The sequence below is a fragment of the Neophocaena asiaeorientalis genome, unplaced genomic scaffold, assembly GCF_003031525.2.
Source record: "Neophocaena asiaeorientalis asiaeorientalis breed wild unplaced genomic scaffold, Neophocaena_asiaeorientalis_V1.1 scaffold392, whole genome shotgun sequence".
Lineage (NCBI taxonomy): Eukaryota > Metazoa > Chordata > Mammalia > Artiodactyla > Phocoenidae > Neophocaena > Neophocaena asiaeorientalis.
In genome coordinates, this window is record NW_020174421.1 from 1,203,714 (window position 1) to 1,224,140 (window position 20,427).

Below are 20,427 nucleotides of genomic sequence, written 5' to 3' on the forward strand. Positions count from 1 at the left end.
TTCCCACATCCCCACTCAGGTTTCCTAGTGTTTTGGGGAAACGTGCCGGCACTACCCCTGTACCCGGTGTACATTCCTTATATTTTGGCCACGAGAAAAACCGCCCAGAGCTGTCTCGGATCTGTGTTGTCACTCAGATGGGCTAATGTTTTTTTTGGCCACGGAGTTGGGGACCCGGGCTTGCATCTTCTCTCAAGTGACACCCTTTTCCGGAAGATGAGAGCAGTCAGGGATGGGAGGAGGAAATAGGTCGGTGCCCCACCACAAAGGCATAGGGGCCTCCCCTTGGGTCTCAGGACTCTGCGGGTACCTAATGAGACGTTTGCGGTGCTTATACTGACGATTGGCCCCGGGATGCCTTTGGAATGAAGATACAGGGCTCTTGTGTGTGAAGTGAGAGCTTCCAGGACGCCTCAGTTCTGCAGCTGCAGAGGCTCTGCAGAGCTAGTCGATGCCCAGAGAGAGGAGTTTGGACATCAGGAGAGGCGAGGCGGCTCTGTTCATTCATTGTTCTCTTTCAAGGGCTCTGGGTGTGCCCCCCTGGTATTCATTCTCTGGCGGGAAGAATGATAGGGTCTCCTGTGTCTCCTCGAGATGTGGCCGGGTTCTAGAGGATCACCCAGTCTAAGTAGGGAATGGATTCAGCGCACGTTCATCATTTCTGCCTGATTCGTCCTCTCCGGGCTGGAGGGAGTCTGCCCTCTGTTAGCTCCCGAGGCATGAACACTGTGCGCTGTGATTAGGATGGATTTACCAAGTGTCTTGGGAATTTGGAACAACTAGTTTTGCCTGGGGGAGTTGAGGAAGCTTGTAGACTGGAGGGGACTTTTGTGCTGAGGTTTGGGCTGATGAGTAAGTGCTCATCAGGTGAGGAGGAGGGGGGGAGCATGCTAAGTTGGAACAGCTGGTACAGAGGCACGGCGACGTGCAGGAGTTTGGGGAGCAGCAAGCAGTCTGGGGTGCAGGAAGGAAGTGGTGGGAGATTAGGGTCTGAAACAAAAGTTGGCTAGCTTGGGAAGGATCTTTGTTGAAGATAGTGAACTAGTTGATTTAATTGGGATTATTTTAAACGAGTGTTGCTAATTCTCTTTTCTTGCTGATAACTTTATTTCCTCCTTCTGTTGATGTTAAAGCTGATAGTAATTGCACAGATTGACTTTGTTAAACCCAGTTAAGAACATTTTGATACGGGCTTTATGTCAAATGTTTTGTACTTGCATTGTGGTGAACGAACGGAACTCATATTCCTAGGGATTCTTGCAAACGTTTCTTCTAAAGTTACACTTGCTAACAAAAATGTTGATTTTATAAATGTAGTACACTCTACTAATACTACATTTTCAGTGGCTGTTGACAATGTAAACCATGCTCCCCACTCATTTAGAAATTGGCAGATTATATGAAACATCTGAAAAATTGTAGAATGCAAGTGAGTATATTTTTAGTTAAGTAAATGTTTTATATAGTAAACTGTTTCTTTGGATTGATTGCGTGGATTCCAATTCTGTTATAAAGTCTTCAGCTCTATGAACATAATTTTCCCCAAAGATCTGTATTGTGATTAATGTTTATGCTAAAGTGATTATTATGGTATTAACGGACTTAATATAGCAGTTCCTAGATCTTTCTTGGGTTGTGATGATTATATACCACTGGAGAACCTTTTGGCTTGTTTTCACCCATATCACTTCAAGGGATAAGCTGTTGAAAATGCAACAGAGACAGTTTGACCCAGTTGAACACTGGATACTTGAGAAAATTAACCTGTTACTCTTTCTGTTGTAAAAGTTTATCTTTTAGGTATGCGGTGTTTGTGATCGTAAGTTGTAGTGGAACTGCTTAGTCTTGTTAAACTCTTGTCAAAGAGTTTAAAAGATGTGCATGCCTTCAAAATAGACGGCTTGAGTGAAATACATTAGAACATATTTTATGGGATTTGGTTTAGCAGAAGAAAACAGTGAGAAGCAGGTTAAGCTGGTCACTTATGATGAAAAGTATCTAAAAGATGAAATGGAGAAAGGTTAAACATTAAGTATTGTATTATAACTGCTTTGAGACTGGTTGCTTTTAGTTTAAAACATGCCGTCTGTGAAATCCAAAGATGAAACAACTTCTTGGAAGTTGAATTTGACTTTTCCAGAAGCACCAGATTATTTATTAAATGGAAAATATAATTAATAACTTGAAATTACTATTTCAAATAGCCTGTTAGTAGTAGGTGCATGATTCTATCACATTTTAATTCCAGGTAAAACTTGGTTAATAACCTATTGCTTAAAGTAGAAAAATGTTACATGGGAGAGTGCTTTTGTTTGCATGTTAACATAGTAGGCCATATATAATAATCCTGGTCTTGGGAGGAGCTTGTTAGCCAAACAGCATGCCTTAATGTTGACTTGCAGAAGAGAATTTTAAATATTGCCTTTGAAAGGCAGTGGACTAATGTCACAGCGGGATGGGGCTTAATGAAACCACAAAATCGAGCTTTGACTTATTAAAAGGTCTTCTGTTTTTTAAATTGTGCGTGTCATGGATGTCAGTTCTCCATAACAAATGTCTGTAGTTGGAAAATTGCTTACCTCGGCTAAATTAATTGGGAAATCCAAAGAACACTTGGGTTCATTTAGGATAAGGTTGTTTAGGATTTAGGTTGGGGTGTGTGTGTGAGAGTGTGTTTATGTTTATGTATGTGTATGGATGTATAAGATTATGCTTATTTGCTAAACTGACCAGGTTGAAAATGTGATACTAGATACTTGTGTTATAATTCACTTAGTATTTCTGGTATAGGGCTTAACTACCTTGCCTGTAATCCTCAGGATAGTAATGTCTGGGTATTGCCTTAAAGTTGTGAGTAAAAATTCCTTAATTACATATCAAAATTTTCATCTTTAATTTTACGGTGCTTGAGTCATTCTGTTCCTCCTTTTCTCCCAGAATACTTGTGTAGCTCGCAGTGATTTTAATAGTTAACTTCAGATCTGTTAGCTTTTCTTCTAAAACTACTCCTAGAATGTCAGTTTAACCAAGGAAAATGTCAAATGGGTGTTGTTCCTTTGTTACTGGTTTTGGCCCAGGCTATCTCAAGTCTCTTTGGCAAATCACTCAAGAAGTGTGTTAATTGCTTCACATTCCAATCAGTGTACATCGTTTTTCTTGAGGAACACTTGACACAGAGTTTTATTTTTAGATCAGATTCTAAGGGATTTTACTGGGTGGGGATTAACAACCCTAAAACTAGTTTGGAATCAAAACCTTTGTGATTTAGAGACTGTTTACATTTTTGGTTAATGAATGGGAAGCTGCAGGCAATGACAGTGTTTTAGGGAACCAAATATGTCTAATTGCTTCTGAGGACCCTTGTAGACTATACCGATGACATCTTTCTACCTGTTGGGTTCCACTTACTATGATCCAGTAGCAAGATAAGTACATCTTTACTGTTGTAGTCAAGATGTTGTCTCCTATTTATTTTCTTCCAGCCTGCTAGGGAAGGCAAAAGTAGTCTGATTTCTTTGAAGCTCCTTCTTTCTAGGCATCATATTTGGACAAAGTATTTACCTTTCTCCACCCATAAACATTTCTGATGGAAGAATCAAGGTAGTTAATGTTTTAACTTTGTTAATAGGTCTTTAAAGTTATGACATTCATAATCTGGGTTTTATGGAGGCATACTTTTCAATCTCGGATAGCTTTTAACATCTGTCCTTTACCTAGGTTTGGGGTAGATGAAATACTGAGTCTTCCTTAGAACATGATTCTTGTTCTGTGTGGCAAATCTCATTAGGAAGCTCAGAGTTTTTGGGAGAGGCATTTCCCTGGATCCAGATAGATCATTCAGAAAGGAACTCCCATTTGCATTTAAGGAAGTTTGTTTACAGTAGAAAAAACTAGAAAAAGTTCAAATGTACAACAATGAGAAAATGATTAAGTAAACTGTGGTACAGCCACTTATGGGGCCTTATGCTTTTCACTAACTGTGGCGTATATGAAGCATTTATGACGCGGGAAATGCTATATCCAAATGATTACAGTTGTGTTAAAAAATGAAACAGTACAGTGGAATATTAGTAATAAAAAGGAATGATGTACTGGTACATTCTCCAACATGTATAAACCTTGCAAACATTATATTAAATGAAAGAAGCTATTTAGAAAAGGCCACATATTGTATGATTCCTTTTATATGAAGTGTCCAGAATAGGCAAATCTGCAGAGAAAGTAGATTAGTGGTTGCCAGTGGCTGGAGGGAGTGGGCAGTGGGGAGTGACTGTGACAGGGGTTTCTTTTTTGAAGTATTGAAAATTTTCTAAAATTGATTGTGGAGGTGAATGCACAACTCTGTGAGTATAATAAAAGCCATTGAATTGTACACTTTAAATGGGTGAGGTGTATGGTATGTAAATTATATCTCAAGCTTTTTAAAAAAACTCAAAACCTACCCATAGGAAGAAAACACATGTAGATGTTAACAGTGGTTGTTAAACAGTAGAAATACGGATAATGTTCCTCTTTATACTCTTCATATTCTCTGAATATATTGGCTTACAATAGAAAAATACATATAATAAAGTTAAATTCTATTCGTGGTGTGGGCCTTTATGTCCCTCCAAACCATTCAGTCACTCTCAGATTACACTGACAACTATATTTTTGAGCTTCTTTCACCTGTTTTCTACTTCCTCCAGATTAGTTCAGGCTTTTATGCTGTATTTGCCTTGACTGTTGTTAGAACTTCTGAATTGAACTTCTTTTTCTTATTTTTTCCCATGCCAGTACACTTTTCGCATTATTGCCAGATTCACTTTTTAAATGTGTAGAATCTTAAAAATTGAGTTTCATTGATTTTTTGTATAGATAGTACAGTCACATGCTACAAAATTCAAAGAATACAGAAAGTTACGCTGTGCAGAGTAATTCTGCTTTCCCCTTTGTTTCCCAGATACCCAGCTTTTTTTCATGGAGGGAAATATGTTATGGGGTTCTTATGTTTCCTGTTTTGTGATGATACAAGAATATTCAAGCGTAGACGTGCTGGCCTTACTTCCTTTGGCAAATTGTCCAAGAGTCTCCATTGCTTTTCAGACTAAGCATACAGTTCTTGCTTCTATGTCTTGCTAATGTGGATTCCTCTTACTATCTTCAGTGGAATTCAGAAGCCATTTTTTTTTTAGCACCTAAGTAGGTGCAGAAGGCTAGTGTGGTGGAGGGTGAATTAGGCAAGTTCCTGCCTTCAGCGACCTTATCTAATGAGGAGAGATTCACAGGATTTCCTCACTTTTATCTGTTCCTCTTTTAAGAGTCATTTTGAACACCATCTTCTAAATATCATTTCCCGATCTTTTTCTCTTCTTCTCACTCATTGTTTCCTTCTTTGAACCCCACCTTAAAACCCTTGCATTTATTTTTCTTATGGTCTTTATCATATAGTCATTTGTGAGCTTATCATCCCATTAGGTTATCAACTCAGATTAATGCTTTCTAGTCAATGTGCAAGTCCTTCTTTATTGATATTTGTGAAAAAATTTGAGAGGCTGAGGGACCAGGCCTGTGTGCTTTGGTGAACGTATTGAATCTAAATTACCACATTTAATATTAGGTTTTATAATAAGACCTTTTATTTAAACTTAACAGGGTTTCTGTATGTACTTTTCGGTACTATGCACTGTAGACTTTATATGTATTTATTGTGACATATTGATATTTTATTAAAGTGTTTGTTTACCTCTCATCTTTTCTCGGAGGACTGTATCTTAATCATCTTTGAATACCCAGAGTTTAGCACAGTGGCTGGCCCCCCTGATTTCAGTTCAATTTGTTGAATGTAAGGTGCTAAATGATGTTTATTGAATTGAATTTTTTGTATAGATGTCTTACATCTCTGGCTAAACTTAAGCTCCTTAGAGCTGAGCCATGTCTTATTTATAAATCTCTAGTTCTTAAAACTTTCTCTTGATTATGTAATAAACATTAATTGCATGAGTAGAGATTCACAGGTTAATCACCTGTGGATTTAGTTCCTTCCTACTGCCCACCACACAAATGCTTACAATTAAAAGGGTATACTACTTATTAAACTCATACTCAGAACTTTGTAACTTAGACATCTGTCGGAGGAATTACCGTGTCTGTTTTGCTTTATCAGTAGAGTGCTCTGGGTTCTCACTGCCAGCTCCTTGAGGACATTTGCCTGCTTTGGCAGCTCACTCATTGGTTCAAGCCACTCTTGCCATACTGGCTATTTTCTTCTGCATTCATAGGCTTTATATGTGGAGGAAAGTTTCAGCCAGAGAGAATGAGGGGATAAATGATACTCTTCTGCCTTCCTTGATCTTAGTCTGGACTGGAATTAGAGAAGTGTGAATGTGAGAATAGATAATGTCCTTCACGACTAGTATTTATCTAGCTGTCTGACAATGCAAAATGGACCCTTTCGGCTTTTTTTGGGGGTGGTGGCGGCGGTGGTGGTAACTTATACAAAATATGAAATATACTATTTTAACCATATTTAAGTGTATTACTCAGTGGCATTAAGTGCATTCATAGTGTTGTGCAACCATGACCACTAATCTTTTTCCAGAACTTTTTCATCATCCCAAACAGAAGAACCCTGTAACAATTATAGAATAACTCCTCATTCCTCCCTACCTCCACCCTCTGGTAAACTCTGTTCTACTTACTCTCTGTGAATTTGCCTAGTCCAGGTATCTCATATAAGGGGAATCACACAATATTTATAATTTTGTATCTGGTTTATTTCACTTACTGTGTTTTCAGGGTTCGTCTATATTATATTGTATGTGAGAATTTTATTCCTTTTTGTGGTTGAATAATATTCCATTATGTATGTGTGTGTGTGTGTGTGTGTGTGTGTGTGTATGTATGTGTATGCTCCCATGTGTGCACACATAAAGTATTTTATTTATCCATTCAATAGTTGATGGGCTCTTGGGTTCCACCTTTTGGCTTTTGTGAATATTGATGCTATGAACACTGGTTTACAAGTATCTATTTGAGTCTCTGCTTTTGTTTCTTTTTAGTATATACCCAGGAGTGGAATTGCTGATCATATGGTAATTCTGTTTAACCTTTTGAGGAACTGCCAAATTATTTTCCACAGCAACTGAACCATTATATATTCCCACCAGCAATGCGTGAGAGTTGCAACTTCTCTGCATCCTTGCTAACACTTGTTATTTTCTGTTTTTTGATAGTAACTGTCTTAATGGATGTGAAGTGGCTCTAGGCTTTTTTCTCACTGCTGATTAGATCGAATGGTCAAACCAGAAGGTTAGGAAGTTGGCTGTATTTGCATCGCATGGACTTTTTCCTTCCTTATAAATGTATTTGTATACAATGTTCTTGAAAGAGATAAATTAATTACACAATTAGTGACTCATTTTTTGAAAAAAAAGTTTTTTGGTAAGCTGGTACATACAGTTGTTGTAGTTACCTTCTTTGTACCCTCATTCCCCCCCCACTTTTTTTTTCTTTAATTTTCTTGTCGGCCGCGTGGCATGTGGGATCTTAGCTCCCCAACCAGGGATCAGACCCGAGCTCCTTGCATTGGAAGCGAGGAGTCTTACACTGGACCGCCAGGGAAGTCCCTACCCTCATCCCCTTTTAATCTAAAATGTATTCAGTTAACCTGTAAAAGGTGATTTCAGTTAATCCTGGGTGGTAAGATACAGTAAGTGAAAAAAGTAGGGTACTAAAATATGTACAATAAGACTCCATTTTTATAAAGAAAAACATTTACATGCGTCTATTAAAATGCTACCCCTTCAAGTTCAAATACTACAATGAAATCATTCTTTAGTGTCTACCTCTTCCTCCACTTGAGCTATAAGTGACCTTTCCATGCTCCAAATTCTTATAGTTTTCTTAAGAAGTTACGCCTCTCCGCCCCATCACCACACACAAAAAAGCTGTCACACACAAAAAAGCTGTCACATCTTGTTGTAGGCCTCTTTGTCATCCTGAAAGCTCATAGTCTTTGGGAAAGCACATAGTCTTTGGGAAAGCACATAGTCTTTGGGAAAGCACATAGTCTTTGGGAAATGATGATTTTTTTTCTTCTACTTTAAAAACTCTTGGAAGGCAAGGTCTGTCTTTCTGAACTTTATATTCTTCGAAGCAATTAGCAGTTGAAATAGGTTCTTAGAAATTGTTAAATGATAGTGCTCCTTATACTTTTCCACTCAGTTCTCTGCCAGGTTGCAGTATACAGAGAGGCATTCTGGTTCTTTAGATTGTATATATCAGTACTTTTATGTGGTAGATAGTGATTCAATATCCATGGAAAAGAATTAGGGTAAATATTGTAATTATAGCTTTTCTCCATTAATATTTTATTCTGATATTTAAGCATCTAATTTTGTGCGAGGTACTATACTGGATGATGGAGTATAACAAGATATAGGAAATGCGTATAGTTCTTTTCCTTAAGGCATTCAGACTTTGGTGTATAATTACATAGGTTACATTTTCGTATTTTGTTTTTTTGCTCCTGTGGCAAAGTAGCTGGGTATAATTTAGGGCTTTAATGATTCAATGGTCTAATTTACAGAGAAAACTTCTGCACATTTCCTTGTTTTAAGAAAATTATTCTTGAAAAGTTGATTTAAAATATTTTCTGGGAAACAAGTGATACTATCAGTTTTACAGGTTTACCTTATTGTAATTGTTACTAGTTCTTAAAACAAGCAAGGTGATTGATTACCTTTGGGGGTATCATTGAAGAGTAGGGAATCTTTCTGTGTATGAAAGCCATTGACTCCAGAATGAATTGTAGGAGAAATGGCCGAATCAGATGGTTACTTCTTGAAATAGCTTTGGCAAGATTGTAAACCTGGAGGAGTACCTCCTCCTATCTCGAGGATAAATCTCAGTGTCTGTCCAATTGAGAGATGCTAGTGTGCAGAATAATGGATTCACTTATTTTATATTTCATGTCTTTATTTTTGAGGAAAGCTAATGCTGTTTTTTTTTTTTTTTTTTTTGCTAATGCTGTTTTTTAAGTCACTTGTTAATTATGCAGGACTTGCCACTGAAATTGATGCCTTTTATGTGGAACAGAAATTATTGGTACAAGGTTAAGTCAGTGTTTTCAGGCATTAACTTATTAGCAGGATGAGATGTCTGCGTGTTTTTTTTTTTTTTTTTGCGGTACGCAGGCCTCTCACTGCTGTGGCCTCTCCCGTTGCGGAGCACAGGCTCCGGACGCGCAGGCTCAGCGGCCATGGCTCATGGGCCCAGCCACTGCGCGGCATGTGGGATCCTTCCGGAACGGGGCAGAAACCCGTGTCCCCTGCATCGGCAGGCGGACTCTAAACCACTGCGCCACCAGGGAAGCCCCTCTGCGTGGTTTTTATTTCCTCTCCATCCCCTTCCACTGACTAGGCGTTTTTTACTTCATTATTACCCAGCCATCAAAGTGATCATTCCTAAACCATATTTTATTTGTGCATTGATGTATTTTCATGCTTGTGTTAATGGTTTTACTTTGTAAATGGCTCTTTTCATTTAAAAATGAGCAGTTGCTGCCTAAATGAAGAAGCAATGACTGATTTGGAGATGAAAAGTAAAACTTGGGTTAAAAAAGAGTTCAAAGTGACTTAAAATGAAAATAATGAAAAAGTAAGAGTTAAAAATAAAATTGGCTCCAGATGTCTTTCATTGTGGAACTGATTGCTTTAACATAATTGTTTGGACTAGCTGATTAACTTGTTTTGAAATTAATTATCCTTTTAAAAAGTTAGACTCTTTTCTAAACTCCGGTGGTCCTTCTTGCTATTAGAAGGGTAGAGTATCACATTTTTTCATGTTCGTGTATGCTGGCCAGTCATCTGATGAAGTTACCAGTTTGTGCTCAGAAATTGAGAAAGAGGGGTGAGAAAACTCAAAATATTGACACACACACCACCTTGCAGTGCATCAGAGTGCCCTTTTGAACTGGTTGGGAAACTGTAGTTAAGCCATTTCCAAACTAGACATATTATTGTTTCCTAGCTTGGACAAGACGACATTTTATTTAAGTGTTTGAGCGTTTCTGTTCAGCAGAAACTTTTTATGTGTGAGGTTGGGTTTTTTCCAGTGTTGTGTGACCAACTGAATTAAAACAAAACAAAACAAAACACTTAATCCTTGAAGGAAGCTTGGAGTAATCTTGAAAAATTGATCACCCAGTCTCTCAGATGGACCAAGGCTGGATTGAACAAAGGCATGAGCTTAAAGGAGAAATGAAGAGTGAAGTCGCATTATAAATACATTAAAATACGAGTAGGAAATTCCCTGGCGATCCAGTGGTTCGGACTCTTGCTGTCTCACTGCCCAGTGTTCAGTCCCTGGTCAAGGAGCTAAGGTCCCGGAAGCCACCTGGTGCGGCAAAAACAAACAAAACAACCAAACAAAAAACGAGTATTCATCTGTGTTTTTGCCCTGCCAAAAAAAGTGTTTTAATAATGCAGGCAATTTTAGCCACCATTCCTCATACTGAGTCTATGTTCTTGTGAGATTTTGATTGCAGTTGAAGAAAGTGAATCTATTCTTTTGTCATTCTCAATTCTCCCAAGCCTTATAGTTTGACCATCTCACAATTGAGTGTGATTGTTGTGTCTAAAGATACATTTTTTAAAAAAGGTCTGTAAAGATAATAGCTTACCTTTGTTGACTTAACTACTATATGCCAGGTTCTTTTGAGAGTTTTACCTTAATTCATTTTTTTTCTTTTTTTTTTTAATAAATGTATTTATTTATTTTTGGCTGTGTTGGGTCTTTTGTTTCTGTGCGAGGGCTTTCTCCAGTTGTGGCGAGCGGAGGCAACTCTTCATCACGGTGCGCGGGCCTCTCACCGTCACGGCCTCTCCTGTTATGGAGCACAGGCTCCAGACGTGCAGGCTCAGTAGTTGTGGCTCACGGGCTTAGTTGCTCTGCGGAATGTGGGATCTTCCCAGACCAGGGCTCGAACCCTTGTCCCCTGCATTGGCAGGCAGGTTCTTAACCACTGCGCCACCAGGGAAGCCCTACCTTAATTCATTTAATCTTCCCATCAGCCTGAAGATGTAGGTACATTGTGATCCTTATTTTAAAGAGGAAGAAACACAGAGACGGAGTAAATACCCTAAATATAGGCCATCTACTTAAGGAGAGATTAGAGAGAGAGATTTTCTGGGTTAGTTTTGACTTCATCCTACATCCTATCAGCACCTTAGAATTTAAATTCTAGATGTGGTGCAAACTTACTGTTTTTGTTAGGTTTCTGGGAATGCCGTCTGCCTTATAATTTTCTTTATGACTTAGAGTAGTTCCATTTCCTTCTTATAGGCCTTAGATGATTAACCCCACTTCATCCCTGTATTACTTCTTCATCTAAATTATAAATTTATTGAGGGCCGGGATCAAGTCTTAAGCAAATTTGTCTCTCCCAAGTACTTACTTTTCATAGAGCCTTCAGAGGTATCCCTTCTGAAGAGTTGTCTTTCCTAAACTCTTTTTGACTTGAGTAGAAATAATTACTTCCATTACTTTTTTTCTGTAAGATGATAAGGAATCAGTTTGTTATGACTTTGTATGTGAAAACTTTTCTTCAAATCTTACATATTTAATTTAGGGATTTAGTTTAAAATAGCACTTTACGAAGTATTCTTCTTGGGGCTTCCCTGGTGGCGCAGTGGTTAAGAATCTGCCTGCCAATGCAGAGGACACCGGTTCAAGCCCTGGTCCGGGAAGATCCCACATGCCATGGAGCAACTAAGCCCGTGTGTCACAACTACTGAGTCCATGTGCCACAACTACTGAAGCCTGCGCGCCTAGAGCCGGTGCTCCGCAACAAGAGAAGCCACCGCAGTAAGAAGCCGATGCACTGCAACAAAGAGTAGCTCCTGCTCAGTGCAACTAAAGAAAGCCCACATGCAGCAATGAAGACCTAATGCAGCCAAAAATAAATTAAAAAAAAAAAAGTATTCTTCTTTCCAAAATGTGTTTCTCTCCACCACTAATCAATGTTTCATAAAGTTCTAGGAACTTTTAATCACTTGTATAAAACAATTGTGGGCTCACACTGAAGCCTTTAATCTAAAGTTTGGAGTGATTGGGGATACCCGTCTAATGTTTTATCTTAAACATTTACCATTTAATGGGGAGACTTCCCTCTCTGGAAAGTTTTCTGTGCAAATTTTGCCAGTTCTTATGAGAATGTTTAAGATGCTTAGAATTTTATATGATAGGTAATAACTCTGAAGAGTGAGCTTAGTGGAAAGATTTCTGAAATGATTTGTTGGCTTTTGTAATTTTTAAAGATTCATTAGACGATTAAGTAATCAAAACTGAGTAGACACAAGTCTTTGGAATAGTGTTAGTGTTCTGATCAGAATGGCTGTTGGAGTTATTAAAAATCAATGAACTAAGTTTATTTCATTGCTACCATTTCTCCTACTCTATACTCTTAGCCTATTTTCTAATTTTCTGATTTACCAGGAAGATACAGAGTTAGAATATTTTAATTAACTGATTAAAATATAAATTGACAAATACTTCAGATAAAGTTGTATACTATATATAGTTAATAGAGCTACTTCTAACTGTACTTAAAGAACAGTGAAAGAGGGTATTTTACATGTCTTTTAAGCATTGTCACTGTAAGTTGTACATAGCATTTGATTTATCTCTTTGATAGTAAATCTTGTCTAATTTCTCCTATCATGGGGAAAAAAAATAGGCTTTTTGAGGAAATGATAAATTCAAGCAGAGAGAGAGGTGTTTTCCAAAAAGTTACATTGGTTAATTGTAGGTAATTTAGGAGCGTGCCGATGTTACTCACAGGTTCCGAGTTACAGACTAATGGGTAAAGTATCTGGAATTATTACTCCGTGCAGTCTCTGCAGAGGATCTCTGGGAATATGGAGACAATTTGCAAAGATCAGATGAACAAGATGGCATATGGCCAGTGTTATTCCCCCAAGTAATGTGAGAGCTTAACAATTGATCTGTATTTTGCAACCTGGGACTTAATTTTGGAAGACAGTACCAGTAGCGGTTAGGAGCTTTAGGCTTTTAACTCAGAAAAACCCAGGCTGGAGGTGTAAGGGCTATCTAGAAGAGTTCCTGATTGTCGTATATCATGATAATAGGGAACATTTACTGTCTCAGGCCAACACTGTGTGTTTCACGTGTTATTTAACTCTCACATATTATAAAACATGCTGAGTAGAGGAGAATGAAATACAAGTAAATCTTAAGTTTAGGTGTCGTAAATCAAAGGCTATTTAAAACTGTAGACACCGTAGTGGATTCAGGTCAGTTATACCAGTTGTAGTCTTTTAAAGGTCTTGCTACCAGTTCCTCCTCCTCCTTTCTCTGCTTTCAAACCAAGGAGAAACTCAGCAGCTAGATAATATTACAACAGAATTTTAACTCTAGGGCAGTGCCCAGGTTATTTTGATGTATAAGAATTCTTTTGTATTGACTAATCTTCAGAAATAGTGAGTCATGGTTTGTAGTTCAGCAGTCTTCTAATTACATGGAGATTTTATTTTATCTAAGCTGTATTATTACCAACTCTGGGGAGAAAAATTTTGGATTGAAGATAAAGAAGAATGACTTAAAGGCAATTTACAAGACCAGTGCTCTAACCCCCGAGCTACAGAGGTGTAAAAAGCAATTTAGACTTCATTATTTTTGTCTTAAATAAGAGTTAGCTTTCTGAATAAAAGATTATATATTATATTTCATACATTATGATATATTATTATTATATATTTCATACATTCTCTATTCTGTATCATTTAGTGGATAAGAAGAAAGGTCATGTGAGAAAAAGCATTAGTAATACAACCGCTCTAAGGTAAATCATTTATTATTTAGAAATGACATAAAAATCTCTTAAATATGAAGTAAATTTAAATAGCTTATGATATACAAAACATATTTTCCTTTCTTCCACATACAGGTCTGATGGATCACTTATAAACAATAAACAGTAATTATTTCAAAGTATTATAATAGTAACAATGTTAAATGATTATTTTTTGTTTTAAATCAGTGTGTTAAAATAGAGCTGTAATTTAAGAGTCTGAGGACCTGAATTGTTTGTTTTGCTTCCCTTACTGTCACTAGATCTTTTGAACTTCACATTTTCTTTATTTACAAAGAGGAATAATACCTGCTTTTAGTCTGTTTAATTCTAACAGCACTATGAGATAGTGGAGAGGAATAAACTGTAAAGTTCTGTAAAATTTTAAGTTGTCCTGTTTGAAGTAAACTATCTGCAATCAGTCTCAGCCACAGAATGCATTGCTGCATTCTCAGAAACTAGAGTTTAGGTAGATTAAGAATTTCTTTAAAATCTCATTCAACGCCAAAGTGCTAGCTGCCATAGGTGTTTTTTGCTCTACCACTTTAATATTTTTGAGTGAAATAAAAGATAGTAGTATTTGAATAAAAACTCAAAAGTGAGGGCTTTTTTTAGATTAATTTTAAATGCTGATTTGCTGAGGCATTTTGAAGAAAATTCACAATGTCTCTGTGTGAAAATACTTACATTTTGTGTGTGTGTGTGTGTGTGTGTTTCCCTAGTCAGGAGGGGATAGTAAAATTTATTTGGCCTTTTGGCTTGGCTGAGGTAGGGAGAGGGTGAAACAAAGTCAACCTTAGCCTGGAGTTTGCCCAACTGCCTCTTGACTCTTTTAGGCAGAAGTTTCAGGACTTTTTGATTCTTGCACACAGAACTCCTGAAGAGCTTCCTGAATTAATCAGGGTGGTTATAATTGGTTTTTCTTACCATGGTCCAAAGGTGTCTAACCCTTCGGGAGAGTAACTGTGACAAGACAATGGATGAGGAATGTTGAGTGAGTGCTCTGCTGAGGTATCTCCAGAAGTTGATAGAGTAACATTTCCAGTCAAACATGTATGCCTCAGATTAGGCTTTAAGGTGGTAGATGGACCTTAAGCATAGGACTCACATCGCTTAAAAAAATTATACCCTAAGTACTGGTATTTTCATAATTGTGGTCTTATCAGATTTGACTTGTCCTGAGGCTCTTTAATAGTACTTCGTACGTGTGCTGCTCCCTAATAATCTTGCACCTGAAACAGTCTTGCTTTCAAAATGTTTTTTATAGCGTCTGGTAAAGTAAAAGCAAAAAATAAGACTCTCCCAGCATAATGAATCTCTTAATAATTACTATTTTATTAATCTGGTGCTATTTATTCATTTTTAGAAATGCCTCTGAATGCAGCAGTTCACTGAAATTATTGCTAGAGCTGGGTCACAGGGTGAGAAGGCTGAAATGAATGTGTTGCCTTTAAAATGCCTTTATCACAACCTGGTATTCTGGATTTTGAGTTTAGAATAAAAAAACTATTCAAGTGTCCTTTGTAGTATCACTTGTTAGGAATTGTACTAGGAAATAACTGGATTTCTCTGAAATTCTTGTCAGTTTTCACAAACATAGTGTGGCCCTTATATTTACTACTCTCTTACTTTGTTTGCATATCCAAGAGTGTCCCTTCCTGCTATAACCAGTTTCTCAGTCACATGGTGTTTTGTGTAGATTGGGGCATGAGAATTGTGGAAAGAGTGCTCAGAACTCTGCAGACTTTGGAAATACAGTAAAGCTTTTTGCCTTAGCTGAGAGAATGTTTGTGACTTCTCTGTTAATGCCTGGGAGTTGAGTGGTAGGTACTGTGCTCTTACTGCCCATTTGATTTGTTGCCTGATGACAAAAGTGCAATATTATGGGGAGGATTTGTACCTTGCTTTACCAGTGTTTAGACTTTCAAAAAGATAAACTTATTTCTTGAAAGTGTAAGATGAAAATTCTGTTTGTTCTCTTTCTTCAGCGCTTCCTGCTTGGCTGTCCTGGTGCATATTGTTCATGGAAACCCCCAGGAATGTGTTCTTGATTTTAAAAAATATGAATTTGCTGTAAAAGCTGAGTTTTTAAAAACATTCCTATAGTTGAATTATTTAAAAAAGAGTTTGAGAACTTTATCATTTTAATCATCTAATTAGGTGTGGCATGTAAAACTTGTTGACATTCAACAGTCACTTGTTTTTATTCATTGAGAAATCGGCTTCATCATTTGCTAAGATGGAGACTTATTTTTAGGGCTACAACATTATGGCCTATGGTATTTGGCCCATAGCAAATACAGAAAAAGTGGTGACTACTGTCTGATTCTAGAATCATTTGCAAACCTGATGTGAAAATGTAGCAGTTTTCCCAGATTTTAGCTTTTGTACTTTCTGAAATTGAGTTTGTTTTCCTCTTTAATTTTGCTGATCGGTTTCATGGTTGACAACTTATGTATATGAAGAATATTTTAGATTAACATCCAAGAATCTAAACTATAATTTGGTTATGCTTAAGAAAGCATTCTTGTTTAGAGACATCTACTCCAAATATTTGTTAATTATTGTTATTTCCTTTAAGCTGAGCAATTCCCTCCTTCCATCTGAAATCCTCTTTCTACACATTCTTTTGCATTCTACATGATCTTAGGCATGTTTAAAAACACACTTCTACATTTCTTTAGAAGGGGCACTGTGGTTTAAAACGACGTTTTATTTTCAGTAGTGTATATTTAGGACAAATGGATGTGTGTGTAGGTGGAACACATTTACAGTTTAGTGTGACAGAGCAGGTGAACAAGAATGGTGCTTGGTTTTATTTTTAAAATAAAACAACTATGAAGAAAAATGCCAAACAATACTAAGTAAATCAAACTTTGGAAAGAACTCAAGCATAGAATTACATAATGGCTTCAGCTGGCTCTAATCAGCTGGTTTTTGTCTGGGATTTCTCTGATGGAGCTGCTGTAATGAATTTAGCTGACTGCCAGCCAGCAGTTACACTGTGCCGACTCTACAGTTGCAGAATTCCACTTTTGTCAGTGTTCTAGTCCTAGGGTGTAGCCCCGCAGCATAGTGTGGTTAATAAATGCACTGATGATTTCTGTTAGAACTCAGAACCCATTGGACCCAGGTGCCAGCATTTGTTACTCATTCAGGATGTGTCTTTAACGGCCAGTTGTATGCTAGACACTGTTAGAGGTGATGGGGTTTTTAGGATGAACTGAACTTAGCTTCTTGGAGCATACTATCTAGTAGGGTAGGCAGACAATCATTGGCTAGGCAGATATCTAATATAATTTCAAAGTATTAATTAGATGGTAATAAAGTATTATGAAAACAACAAAGCTGGGTAAAGAGAGAAGAATGATGGGGAGGGGCAGGATACACGTAAAACAGGATGGTCAAGGTGGTCCCCTTTGAGGAGTGACATTTGTGTGGAAACATGATTGACGAGAAGTGACTAGCAACGAGAAGGCCAGTATGACAGAAATAAAGTGAACAAGAGAGAGAAGGGTAGGAGATAAGGTGGAGAAGGAAGATAGAGGCCAGGTCGTCACGTAAGGCCTTGTAGGTCATAGTTAAAGAATTTGGGTTGTATTTTGAGTGTGATAGGGAACCAGTCACACTTAAAATAAGGATTTTAGTGGAGCAATAGTGTGACCAGATTTGTGTTTTAAGGTTTCTCAGTAGAGAATAGATTTAGAGGCTTTCGGAGTGGACATTGTGACTCCTGGTGTAATCTAGGCAAGAGAAAATGGTGCTTTAGGTCAGATTGGTTGGGTTGGGTTAAAGTAGTTGGATTTTGGAGGGTCTGACAGTACATGATGGATGATTAAATGTGGTGGGTGAGGAAAATACTAAAGGAATCAAGGATCATATCTAGGTTACTTTGTTGTGTGGATAAGCACTATTATTACCGAAAATAATAATATAGCTATCGTGTGGTAATAGCTGTCATGGATTAAGTGACCACTGTGTACCAGACAGTGAATTTTTCATAGTTTGTAGTGTTACAATTTACTACTCATAGCCACCTCTTAAAATATAGTTGTGCTTACTTTACAGATGAAGAAATTAAGGTTTGGATGTTTTTTGCCGAAGTTCACACAGCCAAAAAGGTTACTCATCAACAGGTCTCTTTGACTTCAAAGTGCAAGCTCAGTTTATTTAGTCATTCAACAAGTACTCTTCTAGGAGTTAAGTATACAGAGGTTATCAAAGCTGAGTCACTGTTCTCATGCAGTTTAAGAATTTATAATTTGGGTGTTAAAAAATTTTACTGTAAGAGCCTGTACAGTTTTGTAGACCAAGTGTGTAGGAGGACCTTGCTTACAGGAATGTTGGATTTTTGGTAGCCTTAATCTTCTGGAATGTAGCTTTGACCATGCACATAAGCCTGTCCTGAAGCCTTTTCATTACTCAGTAGGCTAGGCCCTTTCTAGCCTAGTAGGCTAGGTTCTTTCTCTTCTGTTGTGCTCCTTAATACATAGGCTTGATTATCTCTCTTTCTCATATTGGGTTGTCAATAGCAACTGCTGAGGAGTAGGGGAGTCCATAGAGGTGTAAATACTATCAAGTCAGAAGTGGCACAACCAGAGTGTAAGAAATACCTGAAGAGTAGAAAGGAGACACAGAACTCTGTTTTCTGTTCCATTCATTATCATTATTGTTTTGAAACTTTTCCATCAAACTACCACTAAAATTAGATTAAATGCCTACTCTTTAAACCTGAAAGTTCTTTGAAGTCATGTTTTATCTTAAATCTTTGGTTTTTGAATTTTACTTCAAAACAGGTGTATTATAAAAATATTTTAAAATATTAGTTACGTTATTAACCTCCCTCACTCAAGTCTGAGTAAAATTGTTTTCTTAGGAAAATCTACTATATTTATATTCTGTAGATAGCCAGAGGTTACTCATAGTAACTTATAAATCATTAAGAGAAAGTTGAAGTATAGTCTGTTTGGAAAGCTAGGGAAGGATATTCTATATCAGAAAAGTTTAACATATGTTAGATTTTCATGGCACTAGAATCATCATAATGTGTTAGAGCTAGAAGGATCATTATAGGTCATCTCTTCCAACTCCATATTTTGCAGAGGAGGCAGGTAACTTGAGGTTATGTGGATTAAATGAAATAGCATATGAACACCTGTCTGCTCAGGGTGTTGCGTAGCTCATAGTAGATGCCTAAAAGATGCTGGGTTTTGTTTTCCTTTATCTGTCAAGTCTGTTCCTTTTTTTTTTTTGCGGTACGCGGGCCTCTCACTGTTGTGGCCTCTCGCGTTGCGGAGCGCAGGCTCAGTGACCATGGCTTATGGGCCCAGCCGCTCCGTGGCATGTGGGATCCTCCCGGACCTGGGCAAGAACCCGTGTCCCCTGCATCGGCAGGCGGACTCTCAACCACTGCGCCACCAGGGAAGCCCAGTCTGTTCCTTTTATATTTTCTCATATTTCACTTTCTGGAAATTTTATTTTCCTGGTCCTGGAGATAGATGTGTTCCAGAGAAGTCACTGAACAAGAAAACGTCTGGTATCTTGTCCCCTGCATGCTCAAGTATCTTCCCTTGAGATTTGCTAAACAGCTACAAGGGCTTAAGAAGACCCATGTTGCTTGCCTGATTGGTCACGTGTGTGTGTTTTATAAACAGCGGCAATATCTGAGAAGCTTGAATTTAATTGTATCACCTGAGTTTTGATTGTACCTTTAAGAGTATGTACAGTAGGTCAATTTAAGGATTTCTCTAAGCTCCTTCCTTTAATCCCTTGATCTTGCTGATTGTCACCTGTAAACCAGTGAACACCTGTTAACCAGTGAAGTGAACACCTGTTGTTTGTTTCTGTTTCCCCCTTTTATTGTAACTGTATCCCATATTTTTCTCTGAGGAACTGTCAGCCCTTATCCTTATTACCTAGCCATTCATTTGAGCCATTTTAATGAGATTGACCCCATCTTTAGCTCTAGTGGAGAGACTGATTAGCTTCAGTCAGTCAGTAAAGGCCAACCATTTGGACATAATGATTTGGTCAGAGTCACTCACTGGAGGCCAGTGAGATGTGAAGTCATGTTTGGGGCTCTACTCTGAAGAGCTTCCCTGGGAAATGCTGTTTACCTGAAGGCATTACCAGAAAGTTCCAAAAAGCAAAACTTGAATTTGTCACCTATCGGCAACTATTTACGTAGCATTTACATTGTATTAGGTATTGTAAAGAATCTAGAGATGATTTAAAGTGTATGGAAGGATGTGTATAGATTATATGCAAATACTATGCCGTTTTATATAAGGTGCTTGAGCATCCTTGGACTTTGTTATCTGCAGGGGGTCCTGAAACCAATCCCTTGCAGATACCTAGGGAAGATTATACCACATTTTAGTTATTCATTCATCAGTTGGTGGGCATTTGGGCTGTTTCTACCTTTTGGCTATTAGGAGTAATGCTGCTATGAACATTCTGATGTCCTAAGGTTCTAATAACCTGCAAGTCTACCCTGAAGTCCTATAATTCCAGTCTGCAGGAGAGAGAGAAGCCTGATGATTTTTGTTGCTCTGGGCAGACTTTTGAAAGGTTAA

General features: G+C 37.7%; 1 protein-coding gene across 1 annotated transcript in view; it reads left to right on the forward strand.

The window, feature by feature from the left end:
• RAF1 (Raf-1 proto-oncogene, serine/threonine kinase) overlaps window positions 1-20,427 on the forward strand; it is a 72,003-nt gene that overhangs the window by 591 nt on the left and 50,985 nt on the right. The gene's annotated exons all lie outside the window — the stretch shown is intronic.